This window comes from Scyliorhinus torazame, chromosome 17 (assembly GCF_047496885.1).
Source record: "Scyliorhinus torazame isolate Kashiwa2021f chromosome 17, sScyTor2.1, whole genome shotgun sequence".
Taxonomy (NCBI): domain Eukaryota; kingdom Metazoa; phylum Chordata; class Chondrichthyes; order Carcharhiniformes; family Scyliorhinidae; genus Scyliorhinus; species Scyliorhinus torazame.
Window position 1 is genome coordinate 172,989,579 of NC_092723.1, and position 19,897 is coordinate 173,009,475.

Sequence of the window (19,897 nt, forward strand, 5' to 3'; positions counted from 1 at the left end):
CAGTTCCCCTTTCCTTAGCCGGTCCCTGTTGCCTTTATTGTTTGGACGCGCTCACTTGAAACAGGCTCGCCTGCAAGTCCCATTCAACCTAAAACTCAAGCATCTGGCAAATGGGGCTGGGGGCTGGGCGGGAGAGCAGTAGAGTCTCCAGGCTCACATACAGCTTAGAGTCCTGCTTCTCTTCAAATCAACATTTTACAAGGCAGCCAGGCACAGTTTAAACAGGTTCTCGACAGAACCTTCCCACGGCTTAAGCTCATCTTTGCTCAACCCCAGAAAATAGGTTATAAAGCGGACATCCACACCTAGGACCAGAATTCCACTTTGCCATCACGTCAAAATATCAGGATGGTACTAATTTGGGCAGTTGGACAGCTTTACTGGTCACACCCTCTGCAGCCCCCCCCCCCCCCCCTAAAAGTGACAATCAGCCTCGCTGCCTTTGGAAATGTGTCACGCTAATTTGCATCTTCTGAGTTATTTTACTTTATTAATAATAATAATAATTGCAAATTACTGCGGATGCTGGAATCTGAAACCAAGGACAAAATGCTGGAAAATCTCAGCAGGTCTGGCAGCATCTGTCGGGAGGGAAAAGAGCTAGCGTTTCGAGTCCAGGTGACCCTTTGTCAAAGCTAAAAAGAGAGAGAAAGTGGGAAATATTTATACTGTGGGGGTGAGAGAATGAAAGATTTTTAAAAATAAAGTTAGTGTACCAATTCATTTTTCCAATTAAGGGGCAGTTTTGTGTAGCCAATCCACCGACCCTGAACATGTTTTGGGTTGTGGGGGCAAAATCCATGCAAACACGGGGTGAATGTGCAAACTCCACACGGGCAGTGACCCAGAGCCGGGATCGAACCTGGGACCTCGGCGCTGTGAGGCAGCAGTGCTAACCACTGCGCCACCGTGCTGCCCTGAGGGAGTGAAAGATGAGTCATAGCCACAGAAACCAAGGGAACAGAGTGCTAGTAGCCACAGAATCCAAGGGAAAAGAGTCCCCAGAGAGAATAAAAGATGTGAAAGGCCAAACAGCAGAGAAACGAACATCAGAGGGTAAACTGTGACAGATGTAGGTGTGGGGGGAGGGGAAGGGAAAGCAAAGGGGAGAAAAGGTAAGGAAAGGGAGATAAGATGGGGGGGTTAAATATATATAAAGAAAGACAAGAAAGAAAGAAATGGTAAAAGACAGTTAAAATGAAATGGGATGAAAACAAAGGGGTTGAGGTGGGGTAGAGCTAATCATCTGAAGTTGTTGAATTCGATGTTGAGGCCGGAAGGCTGTCGCGTGCCTAACCGGAAGATGAGATGTTGTTCCTCCAGTTTGCGTTGAGCTTCACTGGAACATTGCAGCAGGCCAAGGACAGACATGTGGTTCATGGGAGCAGAGTCTTGTGTTAAAAGGGCAAGCAACGGGAAGGTCAGGGTCCTGAATGAGCACAGACCGAAGATGCTCAGCAAAGCGATCACCCAGTCTGCGTTTGGTCTCTCCGATATCGAGACCACCACATTGGGAGCAGCGAATACAGGAGACCAAATTGGAAGAGATGCAAGTGAAACGCTGCTTAACCTGGAATGAGTGTTTTGGGCCTGGGATGTTAAGCATGGAAGAGGTAAAGGGGCAGGTGTTACACCTGCGATTGCATGGGAAGGTGCCATGGGTGATGGGAGTGGTACTGGGTATGGTGGAGGAGTGGACTGGATTATCTCGGAGGGAACGGTCTCTGCGGAATGCTGACAGAGGGAGTGAAGGGAAGATATGTTTGGTGGTGGCAACACGCTGGAGTTGGCGAAAATGGCGGAGGATTATGCTTTGCATAGGGAGGCCGGTGGGATGAAATGTGAGAATGAGGGGGACTCTATCCTTGTTCTGAGAGGGAGGGGAGGGGGCGAGGGTAGGGGCGCGGGAGATGGACCGCACACTGTTGAGGGCCCTGTCAACAACTGTAGGTGGGAAATTACAGTTGAGGAAGAAGGAACACATTTTCCAAGCACCATTTTGGAAAGTGGCATCAACGGAACAAATGCGACGGAGGCAAAGGAGCTGAGAGAAAGGGATGGAGTCCTTACAGGGTGTAGGGTGCGAAGAGCTGTAGTCCAGATAACTGTTGGAGTCAGTGGGCTTGTAGTGGATATTAGTGGATAGTCTATTGCCAGAAATGGAGAAGCTGAGAGAAAGGAATGGAGTTTCCGGTGATAGACTATCTACTAATATCCACTGCAAGCACACTGAAAGCCACAAAGCTCCACTCCATAGGTTAGGCCTAATTTCTGACAGAACACCTCTAGAACCAGTTGTCCAAACTGGCATCAATTTTACCTTGTAATCTACTTATTCTATTGATGCAAGAGATGTGGGCAGTTGGGGTGGCCTCCGATGGGGTCTGGCCCGCGATCGGGGCCCACCTATCGGCGGGCCGGTCTCTCCCCCCTCGGGCCTACCGCCTTCCGCGGGCAGTCCCAGAACACCGCCGCCATGTTGGTGAGGGGCCGGCGTGCGTAATACGTTCCCCGCGCATGCGCAGGATTGGGCTGCCCCAACTGCGCATGCGCGGGTTGGTGCGGCGGGAAGGACACTGGAGCGGCGTGAACCGCTCCAGCGCCGTGCTGGCCCCCTGTAGGGGCCAGAATAGGTCGTGCCCGGGCCCAGTTCGCACCGTCGTGAAACGCGACAGCGTTCACGATGGCGCCTTCACTTGGTCTGCACCGCGGAGAATCGCCCCCAGTATGTCTGGGGTGCGTGGGGTCCTTGATTATGCTGGCTGCCTTTCTGAGGCAGCGGGAATTATAGATAGAGTCGATGGATGGGAGGCTGGTTTGCGTGATGGACTGGGCTACATTCACGACCTTTTGTAGTTTCCTGCGGTCTTGGGTAGAGCAGGCTCCATACCAAGCTGTGATACAACCAGAAAGAATGCTTTCTATGGTGCATCTGTAGACGTTGGTGAGGGTCTTAGCTGACATGCCAAATTTCCTTAGTCTTCTGAGAAAGTAGCGTCATTGGTGGGCTTTCTTAACTATAGTGTCGGCATGGGGGGACCAGGACAGGCTGTTGGTGATCTCCTAAAAACTTGAAGTTCCCGACCCTTTCTACTTCGTTCCCATTGATGTAGACATGGGCATGTACTTCACTACGCTTCCTGAAGTCGATGACAATCTCCTTCGTTTTGTTGACATTGAGGGAGAGATTATTGTTGCTGCACCAGTTTACCAGATTCTCGATCTCATTCCTGTACTCTGCCTCGTCATTGTTTGAAATCCGACCCACTACGGTGGTGTCATCAGCAAATTTGAAAATCGAGTTGGAGGGGAATTTGGCCACACAGTCATAGGTGTATAAGGAGTATAGTAGGGGGCTGAGGACACAGCCTTGTGGAGCTCCGGTGTTGAGGATGATCGTGGAGGAGGTGTTGTTGCCTATCTTTACTGATTGTGGCCTGTGGGTTTGAAAGTTCAGGATCCAGTCGCAGAGGGAGGAGCCAAGGCCAAGGTCACGGAGTTTGGAGATGGGTTTCGTAGGAATGATGGTGTTGAAGCTGTAGTCGATAAATAGGAGTCTGACATAGGTGTCTTTGTTATCTAGGTGTTCCAGGGTAGAGTGCAGGGCCATGGAGATGGCGTCTGCTGTGGACCTGTTGCAGCGGTAGGCGAACTGTAGTGGATCAAGGCAATCCGGGAGGCTGGAGTTGATTCGTGCCATGACTAACCTTTCGAAGCACTTCATGATGATGGATGTCAGAGCCACTGGATGATAGTTATTAAGGCACCCTGCTTGGCTTTTTTTGGTTCAGGGATGATGGTCATCTTCTTGAAGCAGATAGGGACCTCAGATTGCTGTAAAGAGAGGTTGAAGATGTCTGCGAATACCCCCGCCAGCTGATCCGCGCAAGACCCGAGTGCTCGTCTGGGTACCCCATCCGGGCCAGTGGCTTTCCGTGGGTTGACCTTCGAGAAGGCAGCTCTGACGTCTGCAGTGGTGATCTCAGATACAAGTTCATCCGTGGCTTCTGGGGTGGAGGGCTCGCTCTCGCTGACCTCTTGCTCAAAGCGTGCATAGAATGCGTTGAGCTCATCAGGGAGGGGTGGGTTGGAGCCGAGGATTTTACATGCCTTCATCTTGTAGCCTGTATGTCTTGCAGGCCTTGCCATAGACGGCGGGGGTCCGTGTGGCTAGCCTGGGGCTCGAGCTTGGTCCGGTACTGTCTTTTGGCATCTTTGATGGATTTCTTTAGATCATATCTGGCTTTCTTGTAGAGGTCAGGGTCGCCTGACTTGAACGCCTCAGACCTAGACTTCAGCAAGCAGTGGATATCCCTGTTCATCCAGGGTTTCCGGTTCGGAAACACGCGGCTTTGCTTCTTTGGCACACAGTCTTCTACACACTTACTAATGAAGTCAGTTACTGTAGTGGCGGACTCGTTCAGGCTGGTCGCAGAGTTTTTAAATACTGACCAGTCCACTGACTCTAAGCAGTCCCGAAGGAGATCATCCGATTCCTCAGACCAACAACGCACGAGTTTCTTTGACGGATTCTCCCGCTTCAGTTTTTGCTTCTAAGCCGGGAGCAGGAGCACAGCCTTGTGGTCAGATTTGCCAAAGTGTGGGCGGGCGATAGAGCGGTAGGCATGTTTGATATTTGTGTAGCGGTGGTCCAGGATGTTTGGGCCTCTGGTGGAACAGGTGACGTGTTGGTGGTAACTTGTCCTTTTAGGGGGTGGTCTTTGCACATTCGGACGGTGCTGCTGAAGAAGCCCTGGTGAGTGTGATCGTGCATCTTGCAGATGGTCTGTGAAGTAAAGACACCATGGTCCCAGATGACCATAGGCTGCTTTCCCCTCTGAGAGGTAGAGCTGACTGGTGGTGATTTAACCTGAGGGTTACCACGCCTCAGGCGAGGGGACAAGGTTGAGGAGACGGGGCCTTCATGAATAACCTCAGCCAGTTTTGAACCCACGCTGCTGGCCTCGCTCTGCATCATGAACCAGGGGCGAAATTCTCCCCCAACAGCGGGATGTCCGCCGACTGGCGCCAAAGACGGCGCCAATCAGACGGGCATCGCGCCGGCCCAAAGGTGCGGAATGCTCCGCATCTTTGGCGGCCTAGCCCCAACATTATGGGGCTAGGCCGACGCCGGAGGGATTTCCGCCCCGCCAGCTGGCGGAAATGGCGTTTGTTTCCCCGCCAGCTGGCGCGGAAATGCGGCGCATGCGCGGGAGCGTCAGCGGCCGCTGTCAATTTCCCGGCGCATGCGCGGGAGCGTCAGCGGCCGCTGTCAGTTTCCCGCGCATGCGCAGTGGGGAGAGTCTCTTCCGCCTCCGCCATGGTGGAGGCCGTAGCGGAGGCGGAAGGGAAAGAGTGCCCCCACGGCACAGGCCCGCCCGCGGATCGGTGGGCCCCGATCGCGGGCCAGGCCACCGTGGGGGCACCCCCGGGGTCAGATCGCCCCGTGCCCCCCCCCAGGACCCCGGAGCCCGCCCACGCCGCCTGGTCCCGCCGGTAAATACCAGGTTTGATTTACGCCGGTGGGACTGGCAATTTCTGGGCGGGACTTCGGCCCATCCGGGCCGGAGAATCCAGCGGGGGGGTCCCGCCAACCGGCGTGGCCGGTTTCCCGCCCCCCGCCCAATCTCCGGGAGCGGAGACTTCGGCGGGGGCGGGGGCGGGATTCACGGCGGCCAACGGCCATTCTCCGACCCGGCGGGGGGTCGGAGAATGACGCCCCAGCTGTCCAGCCAACTGAGCTAAAGGTAGACAGAGAAACTGTCTGGGTGTCTAGAACAGAGGCAGAACTTAAAATGACTACCAGGCCATTCAGGCGTGATGCCAGGAGAGATGTCTTCACAGAAAGGGGTAGCGGGAATCTGCAACTCTCTCTCCGGAAATTCTATTGAGGCAGAGGTCAATTGAAAATGTGACAAATTAGGGGGTTAGATTGTTATTAGATAAGAGTGTTAAGGGGTATGAATCTACAGTCGGCAAATGCATTAAGGGAATGATTTAATTGAATTGTAGAGCATGCTCGTGGGGTTAGTCAGCTGCCCCTGGATTATGGATGTACCATCATTTGCCAGCTGCAGATTCAGCCTCCAGTTGTCGGTTACATTGATCAGACATAATTAAAGGACAGAATTTTATTGCAGTGACAGGATCACAAACGCCTCTAAAGGAAGTCTAAAACAAATAAAAGCTCATTTTCATTCAGTCCTGTTCTGTTTGAGGAATGAAAAATAGGATGAATAAGTGGATTAAAAGGTGTGAGGAGAGATGAAAAGGGACACAATCACCAAAGAATGGGACATATTGGGTACGATCAAATGGCCTCGTCGCGCCCGACTCGGTCTCGCGGCGAGGCCGTTAAATCTCGCGGCGTGTTTGCAACGCCTCGCGATATCAATCTTAATCGCGCCCTCGCTAGGGGAGATCCAGAGTAACATACTTAAGTGTGCCATTAGGCTCATTAAGCTATGTCAGCGCCTGATTCTCCCGAGGCCTGGAAATTAACGCCCGTGCCTGGGAGACTTCGCCATGGCACTGTTTAGCACTGGTCCACACAAACATGAGCCAGGCCATCGAAGGCCCCTGGCTGGTCGGGTTCTGGGCACAGCTGTACCCTGGCACTCCTGCTGGTACCTGGGCACCTTGGTAGTGCTAGTCTGGGGCACTGTCCAGGGGCACTGCCAGTCTGGTGGGTGCACTGCCATGGTGCCAGGGTGGCAGTGCCAAGGTGCATGGTTGCCTGGTTGCCTGTGTCAGGGATTGGGCCTGGGGTTGCCCTGCCCTTAAGAGGCAGGTTGAAGGGGGGTCTGAGGACCTTCGAGAGGTAAGTTGGGACAGTGGGGTGTCCGAGTGGGGTGAAGAGATTGAGGTGGCATTTAGAAATGGCACCCCGATCTCTCCCTACACTGATGATGAGGTAAGGGTGGCGTCGGGGGGCATTCCCAACTGAGGCCAAAAAAAAAAGACAAGAGTCCTGTTTGATAGCCGGGTCGTTCTCGGTGCTTCAGGCGTCAAGAAAGCCGCCATTATACCCGCCGAAAACGGGACTCTTGATTTTTGCACATTAAATCGAGCCTTTAATATCCTAAAAATGGGCCGGCTGGGACTGAGTCTGTATGTTATGAAGGTATACCGTCCTCATATATGTCATAATATACATCTATGTATACAATGGAGTGCAGACAGGCAGTGATTGACACACAGGATGACCAGTAAGCACACAGAACAGAGCAGCCAATCACCAGACAGGACACGGCCACTATAAAGCCAGAGGGCACCAGTTTTCCCGCTCTCTCGGGACCCAGCCTCTGAGACAGTCAGAGTTAGTGAGCTGTCCAGTGCAAACACCATGCGGTAGCTAGTAAGTCTGGTTAGGCTAAGATCAGGTCTCCAGTCAAGTCAGCATAGTGTCAACCCACAGTTGAACATGTATAATAGTTCAGATGTTAAATAAAATCGTGTTGCATCTTATCAAGTGTTGGAGGTCTGTCTCTCGCCACACTGCATCACGTGCAGTCCACATCGACCCAGCCTACCCAACACATCAATATACAAAACCAGCTAACTTGCTGCCAAGGTGACCCCAAAAGCAATGGTGAGCAAGCTACTGGGTCGAGGCCAGCAACCGAGGCCGGGCAAGGGAATGTTGCTCGAAATTGGACAGCGGCCATTCATGAAATAGGGCATGCGAAGGGTAGCACGGTGGCGCAGTGGATTAGCCCTGTTGTCTCACAGTGCCGAGGTCCCAGGTTCAATCCCGGCCCTGGGTCATTGTCCGTGTGGAGCGCGCCCACAACCCAAAGATGTGCAGGGTAGGTGGATTGGCCACGCTAAAATTGCCCCTTAATTGGAAAAAAAATGAATTGGGTACTCTAAATTTATTTTTTAAAATAGGGCATGCGTGAAGCTAGAAAGAAGAGTCTGGCTGGACAGGGGTCAGCTGCTCTTTTCTAGTTTTAGAAAGATTAACATGGGGTAGAGGCTGAGAGTGTGGGGGGGGGGGGGAGGGGGGGGTTACGTGCTGGCAGACTTTGCATAAAATAATGCCCATTACTCAGTTCAGTAAGAAGTCTTACAACACCAGGTTAAAGTCCAACAGGTTTGTTTCAAATCACTAGCTTTCGGAGCACTGCTCCTTCCTCGGGTATGAAGACCTCTTCATTCACCTGAGGAAGGAGCAGTGCTCCGAAAGCTAGTGTTTGAAACAAACCTGTTGGACTTTAACCTGGTGCTGTAAGACTTCTTACTGTGCTCACCCCAGTCCAACAGTCCAACGCCGGCATCAGTACAGTTAGAAAGAGGCGTTTGGAAAGCTTGCAAAGGGGATTACCCTTCTTTCTATTGAGATGATTAGATTGTCAATCAGAAAATAATTATTCATCTCATATCCCTTCAACAACTTGTGCCTTTAACAACAACGTATGTTGTTCACAGGATCATCAAATAAAATTTGGCACTGACCCACATAAGGACAGGTGGGGCAAACTTTGAACAAAGAGGTAGGTTATTAAGGAGCCTCTTAAAAGGAGGCGAGAGAGCGAGGGAGGAAAAGAGGGCGAGAGATGGAATTCCAGAGCTGGAGTCCGGGGAGGCAGCTGAAAGCACGGCCGGCGTTGATGGAGCAAAATTAAAATCAGGACTGGGCAGGAGGCGGGCATTTGAGGAGGGCAGAGGTCTCAGAGGGTTGTAGGGCTGGAGGAGAATACAGAGATAGGGAGGTGGTGCTGACCACAGGAGGCATTCGAAAGCAAGGAGAAGAACCTTTCAAATAGAAATGTTGCCGAACCAAGGGCCAATGTAATAATTATCTTTATTATTGTCACAATTATAACACTGCAATGAAGTTGCTGTGAAAAGCCCCTAGTCGCCACATTCCGGCGCCTGTTCGGGTACACAGAGGGAGAATTCAGAATGTCCAATTCACCTTACAGCACGTCTTTCGGGACTTGTGGGAGGAAACCGGAGCACCCGGAAGAAACCCACGCCGACACGGGGAGAGCATGCAGACTCCGCACAGACAGTGACCCAAGCCGGACATCGAACCCAGGACGCCGGCGTTGTGAAGCAGCAGTGCTAACCACTGTGCTGCTGTGCCACCCCATGTAGGTCAGCAGAGGGTGGTGGGCGATTGGCATTCTGCTGGGTGCACGGAACCACATTAGTTGCAGGAAGTGGCTTTGTCACATTTTCTTACAGCCAACACCACTTCTACGAAAGAGAAAAACAGTTGTGCTGGTTTCCGCATGGAACTGAACATTGTGCTATTCAGAGATCAGGCCATGTATAAAATATAGACACTTCTTTACATTCAATCGTATCCCCTCGAGTCTGAGTGATTGTAGTTCTGTTTACTGATCTGGATTCTGTTCCCTCACCAGCACAAACAATGCAACCTTCTGTTTGCTGGTGCCAAACTTTGAAAGCTCCCCAGCAGTTCAATATTTCACGGTTTTCCTTTTTTAAAAAATGATCCTAACCCGACCTATCTCCACGGCAGAGAATGAACAATGCCCACTGCAAAGTAGAAGGAACCAACTAAAGGAGCATGTTCCTATTCTGCATTTCCAACTCACTTCCCCATCGGCACCCTGCCAGAGTAATCTGTTTGATCAGTGATAACACCAAACTGCTACAGTCTGCAGCAACTATCTGTTACAGTACAACTGATGATGCAGCACTCAACCATTAACATGTTACCAGGTCTTTACCCAGATAACCCAAGGATTGATGCATGACTTCTCCCTTTCTGATAACCTGCCAGTACCTGGACTTTTGGAGACTGCAGACGAGTAGACACAGCAGTTTGAATGGGGGGGGGGGGGGGGTGATGGGCGGGGGGTAGCTGCAAGTACTCACTATTAAAACGATGATGCACTTCCTCTGGTATGATTGTCTCTTTCCTGTTGAGCCCTCAAACTCTGGATGACAACATGCGGTACAAAAGAGGAAAAGTTGCTTTGAAAGTGAAACCAAAGCAGGTTTGTGGGTGCTCCAAGGCACAAAGAATGGACAACCACCGCACATAGCTGAACAGCGCTCAAGGAAGCATCGGTGTAGAACTCTTCAAATCCTCAAGATGTCCCAACGCCGCTGAATTAGCCACCGCTGCCTTGTAGGAAATGAGTCAGCCAATTTGCGTATGGCACACACACACACACACAGCAATGATATTCTACCCAGATAATCCGCCTGGGTGGTGCTGGGTGAAAAATAAATATTGGCCAGGACACTGGGGAGGAACTGAGTTCCACCAAAGAGTCATCATGGAACCGAAACAGCAACTGCATTTCTGTCTCCACAGATGCTGCCAGACCGCTGAGATTCTCCCGCACTTTTTATTTGTATTTCACTGGGGAGTGCTCCCCTATGGCTCATCAAAATAGTGCCATGAGGCTTCCGGGTGCGGCGATGACCAGCTGAGTCGCACGTTTCGGCAGCTCCCTGTGAAACGGACTTTTGGGCTCTTGATAGGAGCCCCAACGGCAATTTTGACGGCTAAAAACACTGTGCGGTAAACCAGAAGGGAATCCCCCCTGGATACGGATGGAAAAAGGAGGAGAGAGTGGCCAGATTGCAGTGGATCCTTTAGAACAGCGGCAAGGAAGGCAAGCAAAAACCAAGATGGCATCGGAAGGTGGCAGTTTAACATGGGGCCCTGAACAACAAGAGTTCTTGAAATGCTGTGTGGAAGAGATCAAAAAGGAAATGAAGAAAGAGCTGTTGGCCCCGATACTACAGGCGATCGAAGGGCTAAAGGAGGAACAAAAGACCCAGGAGCGGGAGCTTCGGGTCGTGAAGGCAAAGGCAGCCGAGAATGAGGACGATATACAGGGCCTGGTGGTGAAGACGGAGACGCAGGAGGCACATCAGAAACGATGTGTGGAAAGGTTGGAGGCACTGGAAAACAACGCAAGGAGGAACAACCTGAGGATTCTTGGTCTTCCTGAAGGTGTGGAGGGAGCGGACGTCGGGGCATATGTGAGCACGATGCTGCACTCGTTAATTGGAGCGGAGGCCCCGGCGGGTCCGTTGGAGGTGGAGGGAGCATACCGAGTGATGGCGCGAGGACCGAGAGCAGGAGAAATTCCCAGAGCCATAGTGGTGAGATTCCTCCGTTTTAAGGATAGAGAAATGGTCCTTAGATGGGCGAAGAAAACTCGGAGCAGTAAATGGGAGAACGCGGTGATCCGCGTTTATCAAGACTGGAGTGCGGAGGTGGCGAGAAGGAGGGCGAGCTTTAATCGGGCCAAGGCGGTGCTTCATAAAAAGAAGATAAAATTTGGAATGCTGCAACCGGCAAGACTGTGGGTCACATATCGAGGGAGGCACCACTACTTTGAGACGGCGGATGAAGCGTGGACTTTTATTGTGGAAGAAAAACTGGAATGAGCGGGTTATTAAAAAGAACGTTCGAACAAAGTGGTGGGGCGAATGTGGGGGGCAAAGAGGGGTTTTATGTACTAATCCTGCGATGTGGTAACTTTTCTCTCTCCCACAGGTGGTGATGGGGAGGAGATGGGGCGTTGGCCATTGGGGGCGGGGCCAAGGGAGAAGCGCGGGCTTGGTTCCCGCGCTATGATAATCATGGCGGGAATAGAGAAGCAGGAAGGAGGGGGCGTCGCACGGTGCGAGCCGAGGTCACGGGGGGAAGCCGAGGTCAGCCAGAGTTTGCTGACTTCTGGGAGCAACATGGGGGGAGTAATTACGCTAGCGGGGGGGGGTGGGAGGGGGGAATTACTGGGTTGCTGCTGCTGGGGAGAGGGGGGAGCTGGTATGGGAGAGGATGGGTGGGGGGGCACCGCCTGGGGGAGATACAGCTGCGTGGGAACCGGGTGAGGAGCTGGAAAAAGGTGATGGCTAATCGACAAGGGGGGGGGGGGGTAGGAAGACCCCCAACTCGGCTGATCACGTGGAACGTGAGAGGGCTGAACGGGCCGATAAAGAGGGCACGGGTACTCGCACACCTTAAGAAACTTAAGGCAGATGTGGTTATGTTACAGGAAACGCACCTGAAACTGATAGACCAGGTTAGGCTACGCAAAGGATGGGTGGGGCAGGTGTTCCATTCGGGGCTAGATGCGAAAAACAGGGGGGTGGCTATATTAGTGGGGAAGCGGGTAATGTTCGAGGCAAAGACTATAGTGGCGGATAACGGGGGCAGATACGTGATGGTGAGTGGCAAACTACAGGGGGAGACGGTGGTTTTGGTAAACGTATATGCCCCGAACTGGGATGATGCCAATTTTATGAGGCGGATGCTAGGACGCATTCCGGACCTAGAGATGGGAAAGCTGATAATGGGGGGAGATTTTAATACGGTGTTGGAACCAGGGCTGGATAGGTCGAAGTCCAGGACTGGAAGGAGGCCGGCAGCAGCCAAGGTACTTAAAGATTTTATGGAGCAGATGGGAGGTGTAGACCCGTGGAGATTTAGCAGACGTAGGAGTAAGGAGTTCTCGTTTTTCTCCTATGTCCATAAAGTCTACTCACGAATAGACTTTTTTGTGCTGGGTAGGGCATTGATCCCGAAGGTGAGGGGAACGGAGTATACGGCTATAGCCATTTCGGATCACGCTCCACACTGGGTGGACTTGGAGATAGGGGAGGAAACAGGAGGGCGCCCACCCTGGAGAATGGACATGGGACTAATGGCAGATGAGGGGGTGTGTCTAAGGGTGAGGGGGTGCATTGAAAAGTACTTGGAACTCAATGATAATGGGGAGGTCCAGGTGGGAGTGGTCTGGGAGGCGTTGAAGGCGGTGGTTAGAGGGAAGCTGATATCAATAAGGGCACATAAAGGGAAGCAGGAGAGTAAGGAACGGGAGCGGTTGCTGCAAGAACTTTTGAGGGTGGACAGACAATATGCGGAAGCACCGGAGGAGGGACTGTACAGGGAAAGGCAAAGGCTACATGTAGAATTTGACTTGCTGACTACAGGCACTGCAGAGGCACAATGGAGGAAGGCACAGGGTGTACAGTACGAATATGGGGAGAAGGCGAGCAGGTTGCTGGCACACCAATTGAGGAAAAGGGGAGCAGCGAGGGAAATAGGGGGAGTGAGGGATGAGGAAGGAGAGATGGAGCGGGGAGCGGAGAGAGTGAATGGAGTGTTCAAGACATTTTATAAAAAATTATATGAAGCTCAACCCCCGGATGGGAGGGAGAGAATGATGGGCTTCTTGGATCGGCTGGAATTTCCCAAGGTGGAAGAGCAGGAAAGGGTGGGACTGGGAGCACAGATCGAGGTAGAAGAAGTGGTGAAAGGAATTAGGAGCATGCAGGCGGGAAAGGCCCCGGGACCGGATGGATTCCCAGTCGAATTCTATCGAAAATATGTGGACTTGCTCGCCCCGGTACTGACGAGGACCTTTAATGAGGCAAAGGAAAGGGGACAACTGCCCCCGACTATGTCTGAAGCAACAATATCGCTTCTCTTAAAGAAGGAAAAGGACCCGCTACAATGCGGGTCCTATAGACCTATTTCCCTCCTAAATGTAGATGCCAAGGTCCTGGCCAAGGTAATGGCAATGAGAATAGAGGAATGTGTCCCGGGGGTGGTCCACGAGGACCAAACTGGGTTTGTGAAGGGGAGACAGCTGAACACGAATATACGGAGGTTGTTAGGGGTAATGATGATGGCCCCACCAGAGGGAGAAACGGAGATAGTAGTGGCGATGGATGCCGAGAAAGCATTTGATAGAGTGGAGTGGGATTATTTGTGGGAGGTGTTGAGGAGATTTGGTTTTGGAGAGGGGTATGTTAGATGGGTGCAGCTGTTGTATAGGGCCCCAGTGGCGAGCGTGGTCACGAATGGACGGGGATCTGCATATTTTCGGCTCCATAGAGGGACAAGGCAGGGATGCCCTCTGTCCCCATTATTGTTTGCACTGGCGATTGAGCCCCTGGCGATAGCGTTGAGGGGTTCCAAGAAGTGGAGGGGAGTACTTAGGGGAGGAGAAGAGCACCGGGTATCTTTGTATGTGGACGATTTGCTACTATACGTGGCGGACCCGGCGGAGGGGACGCCAGAAATAATGCGGATACTTGGGGAGTTTAGGGATTTTTCAGGGTACAAATTGAACATGGGGAAAAGTGAGTTGTTTGTGGTGCATCCAGGGGAGCAGAGTAGAGAAATAGAGGACCTACCGTTGAGGAAGGTAATAAGGGACTTTCGTTACCTGGGGATCCAGATAGCTAAGAATTGGGGCACATTGCATAGGTTAAATTTAACGCGGTTGGTGGAACAGATGGAGGAGGATTTCAAGAGATGGGATATGGTATCCCTGTCAATGGCAGGGAGGGTGCAGGCGGTTAAGATGGTGGTCCTCCCGAGATTCCTCTTTGTGTTTCAGTGCCTCCCGGTGGTGATCACGAAGGCTTTTTTTAAAAGGATTGAAAAGAGCATCATGGGTTTTGTGCGGGCCGGGAAGACCCCGAGAGTGAGGAAGGGATTCTTACAGCGTAGCAGGGATAGGGGGGGGCTGGCACTACCGAGCCTAAGTGAGTATTATTGGGCCGCTAATATTTCAATGGTGAGTAAGTGGATGGGAGAGGAGGAGGGAGCGGCGTGGAAGAGATTAGAGAGGGCGTCCTGTAGGGGGACTAGCCTACAGGCTATGGTGACAGCCCCATTGCCGTTCTCACCGAGGAACTACACCACAAGCCCGGTGGTGGTGGCTACACTGAAGATTTGGGGACAGTGGAGACGGCATAGGGGAAAGACTGGAGCCTTGGGGGGGTCCCCGATAAGAAACAACCATAGGTTTGCCCCGGGGGGAATGGATGGGGGATATGGAATGTGGCAAAGAGCAGGAATAACGCAACTGAAAGATCTGTTTGTGGATGGGAAGTTCGCGAGTCTGGGAGCGCTGACCGAGAAATATGGGTTGCCCCAAGGGAATGCATTCAGGTATATGCAACTGAGGGCTTTTGCGAGGCAACAGGTGAGGGAATTCCCGCAGCTCCCGACACAAGAGGTGCAGGACAGAGTGATCTCAAAGGCATGGGTGGGGGATGGTAAGGTATCAGATATATATAGGGAAATGAGGGACGAAGGGGAGACTATGGTAGATGACCTAAAAGGGAAATGGGAAGAAGAGCTGGGGGAGGAGATCGAGGAGGGGCTGTGGGCAGATGCCCTAAGCAGGGTAAACTCGTCGTCCTCGTGTGCCAGGCTAAGCCTGATTCAGTTTAAGGTATTACACAGGGCGCATATGACTGGAGCACGGCTCAGTAAATTTTTTGGGGTGGAGGATAGGTGTGCAAGGTGCTCGAGAAGCCCAGCGAATCATACCCATATGTTTTGGTCATGCCCGGCACTACAGGGATTTTGGATGGGGGTGACAAAGGTGCTTTCAAAAGTAGTAGGAGTCCGGGTCGAACCAAGCTGGGGGTTGGCTATATTTGGGGTTGCACAAGAGCCGGGAGTGCAGGAGGCGAGAGAGGCCGATGTTTTGGCCTTTGCGTCCCTAGTAGCCCGGCGCAGGATATTGGTAATGTGGAAAGAAGCCAAGCCCCCGGGGGTGGAGACCTGGATAAATGACATGGCGGGGTTTATAAAGCTAGAGCGGATTAAGTTCGTCCTAAGGGGGTCGGCTCAAGGGTTCACCAGGCGGTGGCAACCGTTCGTCGAATACCTCGCAGAAAGATAGACGGAATGGGAAAAAGAAGGCAGCAGCAGCAGCCCAGGATTGGGGGGGGGGGGAGAGGGGGGGGGGGGGAGGAGGAACCAGAAGGACTCTCAGGGTTGTTAATATATACTGTATAGTATGTATAGGTCGTTGCTACAGATAATTATATATTGGACTGTTAAATTATATTTTTGGAGAGTGTTACTTGTGACAAGGCAGTTGCCAATTAGGGCTAGTTTTCATTTTTGTTATTTATTATTTATTCATTTTTTGTTTATAAAATAGGTCATTGTTATTTGTGTTGTTATAATATTGTGTAAAGGATGCACAATGTACTGTGTTGGTTGACCAAAAATTTTCAATAAAATATTTAATAAAAAAACAAAACAAAATAGTGCCATGAGATACTGCAGGCTCACCAGCGAGGGTCCCAGTGATGTAATGTCTCATCTGCAGGATGGCAACTCCAATAGTGCAACACTCCCGCAACACTGCACTGAAAAACTCTCCCTCAATACCGCACTGAAAAACTTTCCCTCAACACCGCACTGAAAAACTCTCCCTCAATACCGCGCTGAAAAACTCTCCCTCAACACCGCACTGAAAAACTCTCCCTCAACACCGCGCTGAAAAACTCTCCCTCAACACCGCACTGAAAAAGTCTCCCTCAACACCGCACTGAAAAACTCTCCCTCAACACCGCGCTGAAAAACATTCCCTCAACACCGCACTGAAAAACTCTCCCTCAACACCGCACTGAAAAACTCTCCCTCAACACCGCGCTGAAAAACTCTCCCTCAACACCGCACTGAAAAACATTCCCTCAATACCGCACTGAAAAACTCTCCCTCAATACCGCACTGAAAAACTCTCCCTCAACACCGCACTGAAAAACCCTCCCTCAACACCGCGCTGAAAAACTCTCCCTCAACACCGCACTGAAAAACTCTCCCTCAACACCGCGCTGAAAAACTCTCCCTCAACACCGCACTGAAAAACTCTCCCTCAATACCGCACTGAAAAACTCTCCCTCAATACCGCACTGAAAAACATTCCCTCAATACCGCACTGAAAAATTCTCCCTCACCGCGCTGAAAAACTCTCCCTCAACACCGCGCTGAAAAACTCTCCCTCAACACCGCGCTGAAAAACTCTCCCTCAACACCGCGCTGAAAAACTCTCCCTCAAAACCGCGCTGAAAAACTCTCCCTCACCGCGCTGAAAAACTCTCCCTCAACACCGCGCTGAAAAACTCTCCCTCAACACCGCGCTGAAAAACTCTCCCTCAACACCGCGCTGAAAAACATTCCCTCAATACCGCACTGAAAAACTCTCCCTCAACACCGCACTGAAAAACTCTCCCTCAATACCGCACTGAAAAACTCTCCCTCAACACCGCACTGAAAAACTCTCCCTCAATACCGCACTGAAAAACTCTCCCTCAATACCGCACTGAAAAACTCTCCCTCAATACCGCACTGAAAAACTCTCCCTCAACACTGCACTGAAAAACTCTCCCTCAATACCGCACTGAAAAACTCTCCCTCAACACCGCACTGAAAAACTCTCCCTCAATACCGCACTGAAAAACTCTCCCTCAATACCGCACTGAAAAACATTCCCTCAATACCGCACTGAAAAACTCTCCCTCAACACCGCACTGAAAAACATTCCCTCAATACTGCACTGAAAAACTCTCCCTCAACACCGCGCTGAAAAACTCTCCCTCAATAACGCGCTGAAAAACTCTCCCTCAACACCGCGCTGAAAAACTCTCCCTCAACACCGCACTGAAAAACTCTCCCTCAACACCGCGCTGAAAAACTCTCCCTCAACACTGCGCTGAAAAACTCTCCCTCAACACCGCGCTGAAAAACTCTCCCTCAATAACGCGCTGAAAAACTCTCCCTCAACACCGCGCTGAAAAACTCTCCCTCAACACCGCACTGAAAAACTCTCCCTCAACACCGCGCTGAAAAACTCTCCCTCAACACCGCACTGAAAAACTCTCCCTCAACACCGCACTGAAATACTCTCCCTCAACACCGCGCTGAAAAACTCTCCCTCAACACCGCGCTGAAAAACTCTCCCTCAACACCGCACTGAAAAACTCTCCCTCAACACCGCGCTGAAAAACTCTCCCTCAACACCGCACTGAAAAACTCTCCCTCAACACCGCGCTGAAAAACTCTCCCTCAACACCGCACTGAAAAACTCTCCCTCAACACAGCGCTGAAAAACTCTCCCTCAACACCGCACTGAAAAACTCTCCCTCAACACCGCGCTGAAAAACTCTCCCTCAACACCGCACTGAAAAAGTCTCCCTCAACACCGCACTGAAAAACTCTCCCTCAACACCGCGCTGAAAAACATTCCCTCAATACCGCGCTGAAAAACTCTCCCTCAACACCGCACTGAAAAACTCTCCCTCAACACCGCGCTGAAAAACTCTCCCTCAACACCGCACTGAAAAACATTCCCTCAATACCGCACTGAAAAACTCTCCCTCAATACCGCACTGAAAAACTCTCCCTCAACAGCGCACTGAAAAACTCTCCCTCAACACCGCGCTGAAAAACTCTCCCTCAACACCGCACTGAAAAACTCTCCCTCAACACCGCGCTGAAAAACTCTCCCTCAACACCGCACTGAAAAACTCTCCCTCAACACCGCACTGAAAAACTCTCCCTCAATACCGCACTGAAAAACATTCCCTCAATACCGCACTGAAAAATTCTCCCTCACCGCGCTGAAAAACTCTCCCTCAACACCGCGCTGAAAAACTCTCCCTCAACACCGCGCTGAAAAACTCTCCCTCAACACCGCGCTGAAAAACTCTCCCTCAACACCGCGCTGAAAAACTCTCCCTCACCGCGCTGAAAAACTCTCCCTCAACACCGCGCTGAAAAACTCTCCCTCAACACCGCGCTGAAAAACTCTCCCTCAACACCGCACTGAAAAACATTCCCTCAATACCGCACTGAAAAACTCTCCCTCAACACCGCACTGAAAAACTCTCCCTCAATACCGCACTGAAAAACTCTCCCTCAACACCGCACTGAAAAACTCTCCCTCAATACCGCACTGAAAAACTCTCCCTCAATACCGCACTGAAAAACTCTCCCTCAATACCGCACTGAAAAACTCTCCCTCAATACCGCACTGAAAAACTCTCCCTCAACACCGCACTGAAAAACTCTCCCTCAATACCGCACTGAAAAACTCTCCCTCAACACCGCACTGAAAAACTCTCCCTCAATACCGCACTGAAAAACTCTCCCTCAATACCGCACTGAAAAACATTCCCTCAATACCGCACTGAAAAACTCTCCCTCAACACCGCACTGAAAAACATTCCCTCAATACTGCACTGAAAAACTCTCCCTCAACACCGCGCTGAAAAACTCTCCCTCACCGCGCTGAAAAACTCTCCCTCAACACCGCGCTGAAAAACTCTCCCTCAACACCGCGCTGAAAAACTCTCCCTCAACACAGCACTGAAAAACATTCCCTCAACACCGCACTGAAAAACTCTCCCTCAACACCGCACTGAAAAACTCTCCCTCAACACCGCACTGAAAAACTCTCCCTCAACACCGCACTGAAAAACTCTCCCTCAACACCGCAATGAAAAACTCTCCCTCAATACCGCGCTGAAAAACTCTCCCTCAACACCGCGCTGAAAAACCCTCCCTCAATACCGCGCTGAAAAACTCTCCCTCAACACCGCGCTGAAAAACTCTCCCTCAAAACCGCACTGAAAAACTCTCCCTCAACACCGCACTGAAAAACTCTCCCTCAACACCGCACTGAAAAACTCTCCCTCAACACCGCAATGAAAAACTCTCCCTCAATACCGCGCTGAAAAACTCTCCCTCAACACCGCGCTGAAAAACTCTCCCTCAACACCGCACTGAAAAACATTCCCTCAATACCGCACTGAAAAACTCTCCCTCAATACCGCACTGAAAAACTCTCCCTCAACACCGCGCTGAAAAACTCTCCCTCAATACCGCGCTGAAAAACTCTCCCTCAATACCGCACTGAAAAACTCTCCCTCAATACCGCACTGAAAAACTCTCCCTCAATACCGCACTGAAAAATTCTCCCTCACCGCACTGAAAAACTCTCCCTCAATACCGCACTGAAAAACTCTCCCTCAACACCGCGCTGAAAAACTCTCCCTGAACACTGCGCTGAAAACTCTCCCTCAACACCGCACTGAAAAACTCTCCCTCAATACCGCACTGAAAAACTCTCCCTCAACACCG

At 51.4% G+C, this 19,897-nt stretch overlaps 1 protein-coding gene across 5 annotated transcripts in view; it reads right to left on the reverse strand.

Annotated features, from left to right (window-relative positions):
- The window catches only part of LOC140394417 (neuronal-specific septin-3-like), a 479,015-nt gene that overhangs the window by 172,290 nt on the left and 286,828 nt on the right, over positions 1–19,897 (reverse strand). The window lies entirely within an intron of this gene.